Genomic DNA, 16,177 nt, shown 5'->3' with positions numbered 1-16,177 from the left:
CCTACTCTCAACCTCATTAAAATATTGATGATGCAGTTTTGAATCAAGGACTGGCTTTACTGTAAACAAAGTGTCAATGAAAATTACTACAAGTACCCGTATTGTTAGCAATCTGCTAACTTACATTTTCAGTAGATGAGTATCATTTCTAGCTCCTCTGCATCGGCTACAGTACTATCAAAAAAGCTCCAAGTGAAAACTGTTGATTGAATGAACGGCGTGCATTTCGCTATTGTTTCTATTTGTTTCACTAATATATAACGCTGTTGTCTATGAAATTACTTCTCCAAATTTATGCCTATGTTTGATACCGCCATTGATTCATGTGACCGCACAGCAAGTCGTCTACGGATACGTGCAGCAATCTGTTCCAGACTGTTTGTGGTGGCACTTTTTCTGTAACCTCTGTACGGACTTCAGCTCTTGTTATCGTGTATTCGTGAGAGCCAGTTGAACAGTCGTACTATCTTCTGGATGTGTAGTCCTTCTGCAAGAACCTGTGTGTACTTGGCTTATCACACTATTGTCCTGAGCACCTCTCATCACCATTCGTCTACACATTCGGGAGGATGACGGTCCAAACCCGCGTCCAGCCATCCTCATTTAGGTTTTCCGCGATTTCCCTAAATCGCTTCACGGAAATTCCGGATTGTTCCTTTGAAAGGGTACTGCTGACTTCCTTCCGCATCCTTCCCTAATCCGTGGGACCTATGACCTCGGTGTTTGGTCCTCTCCCCCGAATCAACCAACAAACCAACCACCAGTCATTGCTCTACAGCAAAGTGTCTGAGGGATCTTTCGATTTGGGGCTCTCATGTCCCGCATGCCAACGATTCGACCTTTCTCAAAAGTTATAAGCATGGCGAAAATCTACACATAAACGCCCTGTGGGCACGTTGTGATGAGATCTCCCCTGCGATGATTCATAGCCGACAGCAACTGCATAACCACACTACTGCGGATCTGTAGAAATGATTTTTCTTCTGTACTGAGAATAACATCTTCTAAGGATGAAATTTTAGTCAACATTTCCCCCAGACATGGAAATACCGCAGTGTCAGTTTACGAGCGTTCGATCAAAGTGCGGTTATGCAACACTTTCAAAAATGGCTTTGAGCAATATGCGAGTTAACTTCTGAGGTCATCAGTCGCCTAGAACTTAGAACTAATTAAACCTAACTAACCTAAGGACATCACACACATCCATGCCTGAGGCAGGATTCGAACCTGCGACCGTAGCGGTCGCTCGGATCCAGACTGTAGCTCCTAGAACCGCACGGCCACTCCGGCCGGCGCAACACTTTCCATTTTCGGCAGCTCACATTCGCAAACGTGCAGCTGATAGAAATCGTTTTCCTTCATCTACGAACACTGCAATAAACTTTGAAGTGCATGACAGAGGGTACTTAGCATAACATCATATGTTGGGGGCTTCTTCCCATTCCAGTCACCCGTGCAGTGCGGGAAGAGTGATTGCTTAAATGCCGCTGTAATGACAGTATTTAGTGTCCGTCTTCAAGTGCCCAACGGGAGCAATGCGTAGGGGGATGAGGATTATCTCTGGTTTAAGTGGTTATTGAAAGTTTGTAAGTAGGCTTGCCTGTATCTTCAAGCGTCTGTCAGTCCCTCCATTTCCTTCATGCTCTCCCGTGCGTAAAAAACCACTGATGTTGGATTATTTGTCTTTTGTAGAGTGACTCCTTCAGCAGGTCATGTACACTGTCTGACAAGAAATATCCTCAACACCTATTAATGGAGATTAATATATGGTGTGTCCACACTTCGCCTTCATGACGACTTTTGCTGCGGACGATTTCAGTGAGGAGTCTCAGTATCTGTGGAGAGATGGCATCCCCTTTTTCTTCGAGACCCGAAACCAGAGAAGGAAGTGTTGTCGGATTCTGCGGTCTGGAGAGAAGTCGACGTTCTCTCACAGCAGAGATGTTCGATATGGTTCAGGTAGGGACTCCTGTCAGCTCACTCCACTTCAGGAATGTTATTGCCCACACATCATTGCCTCACAGATGTTGCATTATGACAGGACGAATTGTCGTGTTGATACAATCATCGTTTGCGAAATTTTCCTCTACAGTATACAGTAGAGAAAGCTGTCAGACGTGTTCATATCTTCGCACATTTAGCGTTGTCTTGAGCGCAATACGGAGACCACACCTTAACGATGATAAATGCCCCGATACCGTAGCACAACCTCCTCCGTACTTCACTGTTGGCACATCATATGATGGCAGGTAACACTCTCTAAGGATTCACCAAACCGTTCCATTGAACTGACGCAGTGTATGATGTGACTCATCACTCCAAATCTCTTGAGTGATCTACTGTTTTTTTAGCTTTGACGTCACTTTACAGAGAAGTGTTACTTATGAGTAGCTGCTTGACCATTGCGTCCCATTCGTTTTAACTTCCTACGCACGTGTCATTGTGCTAGTTGGGCTGCTGGTAGTAATTTGGAACTCATTAGTGATTCCTCCCGCTGACTTCACACGATCTTCTTACAGCAACCCTCCACTAGCTCTAAGCTCCCTGTCAGTCAGCACACGAGGCTGCCTAATCTTCATCTAGCTGTAGCTGTTCTTTCGCACTTTCACTTCACAATCACATTGACAACAGACAGCTTCAGAAGGGCTGAAATGTTCCTGAACGTTTGTTAGTCAGGTGACATCTAGTGAAGTCACCGAGCTCTCCTACCCGACACAGTCTGCTGTTACCGCGTGACTACTGACAACACAATACTCACCGCCTGCTTCTATAGTGTCGTGTCATCCTCTCGTGATATCTAGTGGTCAGTCCCACGTAACATAGCTGAGTCCAGACACTTATTCCTCTTTCATTCTCTGTCTTACTTTAATTGCATGTGGCTTGTTTGTTGTACCTACGGAGTTACGAACTGCATGTGACTTTGTTCTTGACGATCAGACCAGGAATGTGTGCATTTATCTGTCTAGAACGTCATCGGTGAGATCGTAAGCTCATCCACATGGGCGCGCCGTCGCACAAGCAACTGAAAAGTACACACACACACACACACACACACACACACACACACACACATACACACCTGATGTTTTCTGCATGTTTGTAACTGCATCATTGAGAGGACTACATCTGCGGCATAGACTAACCATTAGGCTAGGCGCAAATTGAGGCGCGTATAGCGCGTGTGGCGCGACGCAGCGCAGCGCGCGTTTTTGTAACATCACAGGTTCAAATAGGACCGCGCAAATTGCGACGCGACGCGACTGGGACGCGATACGCGCCTGCGCCAGGTCGCGCGGCGTTGTGGTTGAGGCACAGTTTCTCGCGACGCGCGTCGCGGTTACCTCGCTAGCACCATGGGAAATTTGAGGCGGGGAGTCGAAAAGTAGCCCGGCCATATGTTCACATCGGAACGGCGCATATCAGCAGTGGTAGTATTGCCAATATGATAAATTTTGCCTTACTGTGTACTGAATTTTATTGCCTTTGGGTAGTGTTTCGTTTTTCGCCATTTAAACGCTCCAGTTTTCTTCGTTAGCACGTTATACTTTTCTGTTATTTATATCTGCATAGTTTTGTTTTGGTTTTCTTCTGTCAAGAAAAATGTATACTTCGGTAACTGATGAGCCATTGGCCGCTGGAATTGCACCATATGCCTCCGCGATGTTTTCAGATCGCAAGAAGGGACAGAGGGTAGTGAATAAGGAAGCAAGGAATATTATAAAATCATGTGATTAAGAATCAAGGCAAGAAATTAATGCAAGGTTATCTTCTCGCTGCCTAGTAAGCTAGCGTATCTGTACGATCTGTTACAAAAATTTAGAAAGGGATAATCACCACAGGTGTGATCCCTTTGTGCTTGTGGTAAAAAGCGTCAAAGATCTGAAGTATAGAAGTTTCACTGTGATTACTCTGACATGTATGTAATAATGTAATACGACACACTGTACTACATGCATGTGAACAACATATTTCCACTGCAAGCTAGAAGCAGTCGAAAAGCAGTCTCAAATAACAATGTTTTAATTGGTTCGCCGTGATGAGAAAAAGCATTTCCGTTGTTGCATGGACATTATCAGCATTAATAAACTAATTATACAACAACAGGCTACACAAATGAAGAAAATGATCGGTATTATTACGAAAGTAGGAATATCCTAAAAGAGTGTTATGATTACATATATTTAATTTGTTGAAATGTGCTGCTGACAACGGCAGATCTACTTTCATGACAATGTTTTTCGAACTCCATCTCACAAGGCACACATGGCTAGCTTGTGCATTCCTCCGCGCGCATTATCCTTCGCTGCTGACAATACACTGACCATTTTGTTGTGCGACAGATCAACTGTTTACTTTTCTCAATAATAACTATTTTATTCGCGATCATGCATTGTCAGTTTGGCAAGCCCTAGGTGAGTAAACAGTATCTGGCATGTGCCTATCATTCCACCTGAAGGAACGCTCGTCATTATTTTAATACTGCTCAGATCAAGCGAAGGAATAAAATGCTTTGGTAAGTTTCCATTCCAGTCGCTCAGTGTTAAAAATACGATGGGTCATGGGGATTCCACCAAAATTCCAACAGAATTGCCAATCTGTTTTTGTGTGAGTCGTTAACCTTTTCCCATTCGAAGAAGCATCACCGTTTATGAGTAAAGGCCATATTTCTCTTGGTGACTGGTTTAATTGTACTTCCTTTTTGACAATGTAATTTGCCAAACTCATCTCACAGCAGCTATTCAGACAGAATTCCGAAACAGAGGGCCTCATTAAACAAGTAATTGGCAATCACAGAGCTCAATAGCTTATGAAAAACCCCATAGTATCGGTTTGCAGTAACATAAAAGAAGAAATTTCATGTTTATTTTCATACTAGGAAGCTCTTGTTTCGCTAGCTGTCGATAACTCTTAAAAAATTTCAGTCACTGGAGTGACATAAATAAAAAAAGAAGTAGTGATATATCTCCATAGATAAGAAAGTTCCATGTGTTTAATAATTGGCAAAATACTCTCCTCCTTGTGTGCTATCATTAGCCAAACTTTCGTTTCGATGTCTCGAGCGGTTTAGGAGATATGAGAGATATTACGAGTATTTCATTCTCGCGGGCGTGAGATCGGAAGTGAGCGCGCTACATGGGATCCATTTTCTCGAGATCGGAGGCAGATAGAGACCTCCTCCCAAGTCTAAACAAAAATTCAGCATGTTAGCTAAATTTCATACGCAGCAACATATGGTGTGATACGCACAAAACGCAAAATCATAGCGACCCCTAATTTTCGTTGCAAACTTTTTGAGTTTTGCGTAGTGTCTTACTAAAATGTGTACAAAAATGGTTCAAATGGCTCTGAGCACTATGCGACTTAACTTCTGAGGTCATCAGTCGCCTAGAACTTAGAACTAATTAAACCTAACTAACCTAAGGACATCACATACATCCATGCCCGAGGCAGGATTCGAACCTGCGACCGTAGCAGCAGCGCGGTTCGGGACTGAAGAGCCTAGAACCGCTCGGCCACTTAGGTCGGTTAGTACGTCCAACTACATGTGGCAAGAGCAATACAAATAAAACAGTTTCTGCGTCAGTCACTTGTTTATTTTGCCACAACACGTTTCAATGGCTCACATCATCATCTTCAGGTGAGGAATTGTTTTTCTTTCGTGGCTGGTGCTGGTGTAGCGTACAGACATAACTTCACAGTCGCCGACCAAGGACAGTGTAGGTAATTTTGCCTTTTTTTAAATAAACAATTTTTATCAAAAGACGCAAAATAACTTACACCGCTCTTGATTTGCGACTGTGAAAAGACGTCTGTATTCTTCACCAACACCAGCCATGTAAATAAACAATTCTTCACATGAAGATAATGGTGTGAACCATCCAAACGCGTAGGGGAAAAATAAACAAGTGAATGACGCAGAAACTGTTTTATTTGTATTGCTCTTGCCACATGTAGTTGGACGTACTAACCGACCTAAGTGGCCGAGCGGTTCTAGGCTCTTCAGTCCCGAACCGCGCTGCTGCTACGGTCGCAGGTTCGAATCCTGCCTCGGGCATGGATGTATGTGATGTCATTAGGTTAGTTAGGTTTAAGTAGTTCTAAGTGCTAGGGGACTGATGACCTCAGATGTTAAGTCCCATAGTGGTTGGAGCCATTTGATTTGAACCAACCTAAAAACATGTGTGTACCTTGGAATTTTCGAAAAGCTTAGTTAGCTATGAAATTTGGAAATTAGTTTGTATAAAAGTATAACGCTTCTACTAAAACGTATTTTCGGGTGCGGGTATGGGGTTATGACCATCACAGCCCAACAACTCCTCGACTCTCGCCCGTCTGCCCCCCCCGCCCCCCCCCCCCTGAGCCCCCTCCACCCCATGAATCCCCCTGTTTCACATCTCTCCAAACAGTTACACCCCGGTATTTTTCCCATCGACTGATTCCAGTTGAAACATTGATGTTGCAGCCATTTGTCATTTGCTGAGTGGCTCCTCCGGTAGCTCACGCACGAAGCAGCCGCGCGCGCGCCGGAGTGTAGCGGACGTGCGGTCGGAGGGCGGAAAGTTGCAGTGTCGAGGAGCAGCGGGCCCGGCCGCGCCGGCGCCTCTCACAGGGAAACCGCAGCGCCGCCGCCTAATCTAATGTTTGTGTCCATTAGCCTGCGCTGCGCCTCGCCCCGGCCCGCCTGCTGCAGCACCGACAGCCAACCTCTGCGCCCCCTGGCGCCGACGGCAGCGCCACTTTCCGTTCCGAACTTTTAAATTCGTATATATATTTTTTTCTCCCCTCGCGCGGTCCCTCCCGGCCGCCTTAGTTAAGCACCGCGGCCAAGTCCCAGCCGCATACGTTTGAAGTTTAACGCAGTTATCTGCCGGCAAGAAAGCTCTGGCGCCGCTCCGGCCTGCGAGTCTGCTGGCTCGGCGCGTACAGTCGCGTCCAAATGGGTGGTCACTGCTCCCGTGCCACCTGCACGCCGCCGTTTCCACTGCGGAACCTGTGCCGGAGCTACTGCTATGCTGTCTATTGCGCTTTCTTGACTAACATAGTGATGTTTTATAGCTATCAAGTCTACTGTAATTAGATCTTACCGTTTCAAACATAATGTGGAACAAAGAGGTACATATTCATTTTGTCTTTTGTTTTTGAGACCTCACTTTAGTAGGTGCAGTTTCAAAGTAATATGGCAGTTATTCCAATATTTTCGACTGTATAAAGTCTTATTTGCACCAATCCGGTGCATATACAGGGTCAAAAGCATTTAAACCGGCAAACTCTGGGAGACTGTAAGGGACATCAAAACAAATATTTTTCCCTAATGTCATTTTTTCCTATGAGGAGTATTTAAACCGGTAGAGGAAGATTTCTCTGGTGGCAAATTAATTAAACCAACAAACACTTATCCATTTATTATGACCAAGAGACAACACATTAACACAACCCAATTTCAATTACAGTAGATTTTCAAAAATGCCTCCATTGACACGTAAATAAAGGTTACACCGTCGGATCATGTTCTGTCTGACACGTGCAAAAGCCACAGGGGTATCCTGAGTTCTTCCTGCCGCTGCTGCTGCTACCACTATCTCGGCAATCAGAGCCTCTTCTGATGCAACAGGAGTTGCATAAACAAGGTTACGCATCTCTCTCCACACAAAAAAGTCCAGAGGGGCATATCTGGGGATCAAGCAGGCCATGTTACAGGACCACCTCTGCCAATCCACATTTCTGGGAACCGTTGGTCCAGGAATCGACGCACACGATGACTGAAATGTGCCGGCTCCCCGTCATGTTGGAACCACATGCGTTGTCTTGTAGGGAGCGGGACGTCTTCCAGCAATTCTGGCAATGCTCTGGGTGGCTAATCAACTGGTTCCAGATTGTGGACACGCTGTAAGTGAAACGGACGTAACAGTTGCTCTCGAAGGATTGTTTTTACATTCGTCTAATTCGTCCCCATGTTACGTGCTATTGCACGAGTGCTGATTGAAGGATCCCGTTCCACATGCAGCAATACAGCTTCCTCAAATTGCAGCGTTCTTACCGTGCGACGGCGTCCCTGTCCAGGTAATCTGCTAAATGACCCGGTTTCACGCAGACGGTGGTACACAGCAGCAAAAGTCATATGATGCGGGATACGGCGATTAGGATATTATTGTCGATAAACTGGCTGTGCAGCTCGTCCGTTGTGGTGCGCTACGTAGAACGCACCAACCATATCAGTGTACTCACTCCAGGTGTATTGCACCATTAGTAAACAGAGACAATGCACTCTACACTGGTGGACAGCAGTTGCCTACAACTGAAGAGCGTAATACGCCCTCTAATAACTGAAGATCGTAATACGGCCTCTAACAACTGAAGAGAGTTATACGGCCTCCACCGGTTTAAATAATCCTCATGAGAAAAAAATGACATTCGGGAAAATATTTGTTTTGGTGTCCTCTACAACCTCCCAGAGTTTGTCAGTTTAAATACTTTTCACCCTGTAGAGGGTGTACGTGTGTAACTGCAGATGATTTTAATAGTACATGTGGTACCTTAATAGGTACACACGTCAGTGTATTGGTTGTTTTTTCTATGGGCTGAACAATTTTCCCACAAACACGTCACATAATTTACTACCTGATGTTCCCTGCATCCTGTTAATATAGACTACCCATTTTGCATCCACATTTCAACGTCTAACCTTCTACGCACAGTAAAATAAGCATTAATGTCTTGCTCTTGCCACATGTACTCTGAGGTACTAACCAACCTAAAAACATACTACTCGTAATACTTATATTTATTAGTCTGACGTAATGTTGTTGAGTACACTGTTCTCAGTCACAATAAACTATCTCCATTTACTCCCTTTTCACCATATACAGGGTGTTTGGGGAGGAAAGGTCAATATTTTACACACTGATAGTATAAGTAATTACGAACAAAAAAATGTTATATGGACATAGGTCCGCAAATGTTTCATTAGGGAGGTATGGGTATTGGAAGGAACTTTAATTCTGGAAAACTGATCTGCACAAGGTGAAGCTACAGTATATGCCTTAGAACTAGACCGTAACGTGATTTTCTTGAAAACAATGTTACAGAGAAGTACAGTTATGTTACACATTTTTAGATAATGTTTATTTACGTTGAATTTAAAACATAATGCATTACAACATGCATGTTACATGTACTCAGTTGAAAAACACGTTCCATGTCTTTTACAAACGGGTTTAACACTTATCGCAGTTAACAGAACAGGTTCGAATATCTCACTATGAACGTCAATGCAATTTTGTGCTCTACCGATAACATGTGTTGCTTGTTCAATTGCCTATGGTTGGTCCCTAATCAATTCAGCAGCGTCCATGATGCGACGAAGCAGTTAATCTCGTCGATTTACCTCCACTTTGTTCACCTCTGATTTCATGCAACCCCATAAACAGAAATCTAAAGGTGTAAGGCCAGGTGATCTTGGAGGCCAGTTAATAGCACCGCCACGGCCAAGGGTAGGTGTGGCTGAGATGGTCCGTCACACGTAAGGTGGAGGGGCACCGTCATGTTGAAAGTACATTCCAGTTCGCTTGGCTAAAGGAACGTCTTCCAATAGCTCCACAAATGAATTTTCCAAAAAATGCAGGTAACTCTCTCGTCAATCGTTGACTGATAATAAATGGACCTATCAAAATGTTACCGATGATGCCGCACCAAACATTTATGGCAAAACGAACTAGGAAATTTCTGTCCACTGAAGCGTGTGTATTTTCCTGTGACCATAGATGATTAATGCGTGTGTTGTTTATTCCCTGTCGTGAAAACTGGGCTTCGTCAGTGAATAGTATGTACGGAAGCAAATGACTATTCTCAATTACCCAGTGACAAAATTGCAGTCGTTGGGCATTGTCGCCAACGTGGATATTTTGGACCGGGACTTCACTCAGCACTTGCGATTATTTCTTCCTGCTCGTGCAAAGTTTGTTGACGTGCACTCTCGGACGAAAAACGTCTACTTGAAAGAAAGCCTGTTGCACGCAAAGTGATAAACACTTTGGTAAACACCCTGCGATCAGGTAATCGTCGAGTCGAAAAGCGCCTTTGGTATTCTTCTCTTACAGTGGTACACTACCGCCGCAGAAGCCATAAACATACACGGCCGGCCGCGGTGGTCTAGCGGTTCTAGGCGCGCAGTCCGGAACCGCGCGACTGCTACGGTCGCAGGTTCGAATCCTGCCTCGGGCATGGATGTGTGTGATGTCCTTAGGTTAGTTAGGTTTAAGTAGTTCTAAGTTCTAGGGGACTGATGACCACAGATGTTAAGTCCCATAGTGCTCAGAACCATTTGAACCATTTTTTAAACATACACCATATCTGCGTATTCCTCATTACTGTAGGCGTGTGGCATTGTTAGCAGCGCTTGTACGAACACAGTTAACACCATACACTACACAGCTAACCGATCTGTCGGCGGTACACTACACAAGGCGGCTTACACGGCACAACTGCGCAAACAACGGGTGATTATACTTCGTACTACGTACGTAAGATAACCATAATAAGGGGTTAAGTTGCAAAGTGTACACATGGAATGTACCCGTGCACTATTTGCAAGAAAAGAACGTTACGGTCCAGTTCTATTGCGTATACATTCACGTTGTGTTCATCAATTTTGCAGAATTAAAGTTCATTTCAATACTCATACCTCCCAAACGAAGCATTTGTGTACCTATGTTCATATAACATTTTTTGTTCATAATTACGTATACTATCACTGTTGAAAATATTGACCTTTTCTCCCCAAACACCCTGTATTTAGTAGTGTCTTCAGTCATCATTGGAAATATCTTCATTTCTAATCCAAACGCCCAGGGTAATGGGTTATATACACACACATCAAAAAAGGTTTGCATTACGTCGTTTCCGAGAGGTCCGGAACCTGTACAGACAATTGGAATAGGGATCAATATAAACGTCATTTTCGCCCCTTTTTATTGCTCATGAAAACCACACACTGAATGTTGCACCACCATACAGCGTGACCTTCAGAGATGGTGGTCCAGATTGCTGTACACACCGGTACCTCTAATACCCAGTAGTACGTCCTCTTGCATTGACGAATATCTGTACTCATCGTGGCATACTATCCACATGTTCATCAAGGCACTGTTTCTCCAGATTGTCCCACTCTTCAACGGCGATTCGGCGTAGATCCCTCAGAGTGGTTGGTGGGTCATGTCGTCCATAAACAGCCCTCTTCAATCTATCCCAGGCATGTTCCATAGGGTTCACGTCTGGAGAGCATGCTGGCCACTCTAGTCGAGCGATGTCGTTATCCTGAAGGAGTTCATTCACAAGATGTGCACGATGGGGGCGCGAATTGTCGTCCATGAAAACGAATTCCTCGTTAATATGCTTCCAATATGGTTCCACTATCGGTCGGAGAAAGGCATTCACGTATTGTACAGCCGTTACAGTGCCTTGCATGACCACCAGCGGCGTACATCGCCCCCACATAATGCCATCCCAAAACAGCAAGGAACCTCCACCCTGCTGCACTTGCTGGACAGTGTCTCTAAGGCGTTCAGCCTGACCGCGTTGCCTCCAAACAGGTCTCCGACGATTGTCTGGTTTAAGGAATATTCGACACTCATCGGAGAAGAGAACGTGATGTCAGTCCTGAGCGATCCATTCGGCATGTTGTTGGTCCCATCTGAACCGCGTTGCATGGTGTCGTGGTTGCAGAGATGGACCTCGCCGTGGACGTCGGTAGTGAAGTTGCGCTTCATGCAGCCTATTGCGCAAAGCCTGAGACGTAACAATACGACATGTGGCTGCACGAAAAGCATTATTCAAAATGGTGGCGTTGTTGTCAGGGTTCCTCCGAGCCATAATACGTAGGTAGCGGTCATCCACTGCAGTAGTAGCCTTTGGGCGGCCTGATCGAGGCACGTCATCGATAGTTCTTGTCTCTCTGCATGTCCTCCATATCTGAACAACATCGCTTTGGTTCACTCCGAGACGCCTGGACACTTCCCTTGTTGCGAGCCTTTCCTGGCTCAAAGTAACAATGCGGACGCGATCGAATCGTAGTATTGACCGTCTAGGCATGGTTGAACTACAGACGACCCGATCCATGTACCTCCTTCCTGGTGGAATGACTGGAACTGATCAGCTGTCGGACCCCCTCCGTCTAATAAGTGCTGCTCTTGCATGTTTTTTTACATCTTTGGGCGAGTTTAGTGACATCTTTGAACAGTCAAAGGGAATGTGTCTGTGATACAATACCCACAGTCAACGTCTATCTTCGGGAGTTTTGGGAACTGCGGTGATTCAAAACTTTTTTTTCAGTTGCACTGGGAGTAGAAACTAAAATGTTTCCAATGATGACTAAGGACACTACTAAATAACATTAAATCAGTAATTTCTTCTTCTGCATACTAATAATTAAAGCTATCATGGATAGTATGGTTTTAGGTTGGTTAGTACCTCCAAGTACATATGACAAGAGCAAGCCATTAATTCTTATGTTCCCATGTGCAACAGGTGGGGTGCAGAACTGTGGATGTGTGGACGCAAAATGATGGTGGAAAACATAAGGTACGGGAAGACTGTTAGATCCACAGAAAAAACAACTTACACAACGAAGCGGGTACATATTATGGTACGTACACACACACACACACACACACACACACACACACACACACACACACACACACACACACACTGATGAGCCGAAATATTATGACCACTTGCTTAATATAGTTTGTATGTCCGTCTCAGGAAAAAAAAAAAAAAAACATCACTCTGCCTACCAGGGATCCGACAGCTTGTTGGTAGGTTTGTGGAGGAATGTGACATTAGATTTGCGTACGCTATGATGGCGTCCGATAGTGACACAGATGGGTTCAATAAGATTTAACTTTGGTCACAGAGACATCAACGTGACTTCATTATTATGCTCCGCAAACCACTGTAGCACGGTTCCGGTTCCGAGACACAGACAATTATACTGATGAATGACGACTTCGCCGTCAGCAATGATATCAAGCATGAAGGGATGCAGGTGGTTCGCAGCTGTCAGCGTTTCTTTGATTACTAACACAGAATCCATGCAAGCGCAGGAGAATTTCTTTCGTAGCACAGTACTGCACCCACCAGCCTGAGTCTGAGCGCGTTACACGTCTCGAGCCGCCTCGATGACTGCGTTTGTGGAGACAACAATCGTCCTAGTATAGCAAAAGTATGAGTCATCTGAAGAGGTGATCGACGGTCGAATCCCGATGGTCTTGTGCCCACTGCAATCGCAGCTGATGCTGTCCTTGGGTCAACATGTGAACACGTAGGTTTGGTCTACGCGTAGCTCCACGTTCAACAATGTACCATGAGCGGTGTGCTCCGAAGCACTTATGCGTGCAACAGCGTTGTGCCCTTTTGGCAGAGATGCCACGGATCACCACATATCCTACTTTACAGAGCAGACAAGCCTCCGAACCCCACGTTCTGTGAAGAGTCGTGGACGTCCAACCGCTTAGCGCATAGCAGTAGTCTCACTGTCATTTTACCACTTTCCGTAGATGCTCTCAACAGTTGCACGTGAACATTCGACCAGCTTTGCCGTTTTCGAGATATTCGTTCACAGGTTCTGTGTACTAATAATCTGCCTTTTGTCACAGTCGCTTATCTCAAAGCATTTCCCCATTTCCAGCCAATATCGTCGCTAGGGCGATCCCCCGTCAATGTCTGCTCCGGTTACTTACTTTTGTTACCGCGTCACGTACCCGCAACGCCACCAGGTGACATCTAACGTCACGCTGCGCAGTTGTTATAACGTTTTGGATGATGTGTGTGACTGTGTGTAAAACTTATGGACGAAAGCAATTTTCACATGGTGTGTGACTGTCAAGGAATATAGTTCGAAGGAACTTTGACTTCCATAAAAAGTAGTGCTACAGTGTAGTACAGAAAGTAACTGAACAAATTCCGATCGAGGTTGTCAGAAATGGAACTCTTATTCAAAGACAATAACTACACAGAAATCGTCAAGATTTACTATGGTTCCATTGACATTGCAAAAGGCGATACATGGTAGTTGATAGAATGTGTTATCACGACGGACAGCCAGTTCTTGCTCTGCAACGTGCTTACGATGGTCACCTGGTCACTGCAAAAGGCAGGACATGGTTCTTAACAGGGTATGAGATAACCGTAGACTGCAATGTTTGCCGCCGGCCGTTGTGGCCGAGCTGTTCTAGGCGCTTCAGTGAGGATCCGCGCTGCTGCTACTGTCGCAGGTTCGAATCCTGCCTGATGCATGGATGTGTGTGATGACCTTAGCTTAGTTAGGTTTAAGTAATTCTAAGTCTAGGGGACTGATGACCTCAGTTGTGAGTCCCATAGTGATCAGAGTCATTTGAACTATTTTTTTTCCAGCCTGCTCTTATGCTGGCCACAAGATTGGTAAGGGGCTGTTGTGGTTGGGCGGTCCACACCTCTATCAATGCGGTTGACAGCTACTGGATGGCCGTTGATGCATGTGAACATGCTGCGATGCGTCGCCCACCCCCCACGCAAAGTAAACGTTTTCGATGGGTTTTAGGTAGGGGGAACCAGGCAGACCTTTTACGTTCACCGAATATCCAGTCGTTCCACTCGTTCAAAGAACTCTCCGGTCTGTGCTGTTCGACGTGGTGGCGCACTGTCATCCATAAAAATGATTTCCGGGCCAAATGCACCCCCCCGCCCCCGCCCCCGAAGAGACGCACGCAAGGAGTATAGTGCCACAGTAACCTTGACCGGAAAGTGAAGTGTTCAAAGATGTGTAGGTCAGTGTGTCCATGGAACGTTATACCCCCGCACATCGTGCCACCTGGACCAACACACAGATCATCTTAGACAATGCTAGACGTACCCTTACAAGAAAAGCGGTGGGAACACGTAATGCAGCCAGGAACATTGCCGACAGCAAATAGGAAGTAGTTGCTTAAGATTGTCCCCCTCGCTAATGGCGGTGCATTAAACGAGTTTACTCGTCAGTCTTGAAACTGAATCGCTACTGGTTGTCGACTACTATCGTTCACAGAAAGACGATTTACAACTGATGTGCTAGGCGGACGTTGGAGAAAAATCTCTATATGATTTCTGGCAAAATACAAGGCAATCATCAGTGCATTGTCTTTTATAACTACACTACTGGCCATTAAAATTGCTACGCCACGAAGATAACGTGCTACAGACGCGAAATTTAACCGACAGGAAGAAGATGCTGTGATACGCAAATGATTAGCTTTTCAGAGCATTCACACAAGGTTGGCGCCGGTGGCGACACCTACAACATGCTGACATGAGGAAAGTTTCCAACCGATTTCTCATATACAAACAGCAGTTGACCGGCGTTACCTGGTGAAAGTGAAGTGTAAGGAGCAGAAATGTGTACCATCACGTTTCCGACTTTGAGAAAGGTCGGATTGTAGCCTATAGCGATTGCGGTTTATCGTATCGCGACATTGCTACTCGCGTTGGTCGAGATCCAATGACTGTCAGCAGAATATGGAATCGGTGGGTTCATGAGGGTTATACGGAACGCCGTGCTGGATCCCAACGGCCTCGTATCACTAGCAGTCAAGATAACAGTCATCTTATCCGCATGGCTGTTACGGATCGAGCAGCCACGTCTCAATCCCTGAGTCAACAGATGGGGACGTTTGCAAGACAACAACCATCTGCACAAACAGTTCGACGACGTTTGCAGCAGCATGGACTATGAGCTCGGAGACCATGGCTGCTGTTACCCTTGACGCTGCATCACATACAGGAGCGCCTGCGATGGTGTACTCAACGACGAACCTGGGTGCACGAATGGCAAAACGTCATGTTTTCGGATGAATCCAGGTTCTGCTTACAGCATCATGATGGTCTCATCCGTGTTTGGCGACATCGCGGTGGACGCACATTGGAAGCGTGTATTCGTCATCGCCATATTGGCGTATCACCCGGCGTGATGGTATGGGGTGCCATTGGTTACACGTCTCGGTCACCTCTTGTTCTCATTGACGGCACTTCGAACAGTGACTGTACCCTTCATTCGATCCCTGCGAAACCCTACATTCCAGCAGGATAACGCACGACCGCATGTTGCAGGTCCTGTACGGGCCTTTCTGGATACAGAAAATGTTCGACTGCTGCCCTGGCCAGCACA

Source organism: Schistocerca nitens, chromosome 4, assembly GCF_023898315.1.
Source record: "Schistocerca nitens isolate TAMUIC-IGC-003100 chromosome 4, iqSchNite1.1, whole genome shotgun sequence".
NCBI lineage: Eukaryota > Metazoa > Arthropoda > Insecta > Orthoptera > Acrididae > Schistocerca > Schistocerca nitens.
The sequence above is the reverse complement of the archived record's forward strand: the minus strand, read 5'-3'. Positions refer to the sequence as shown.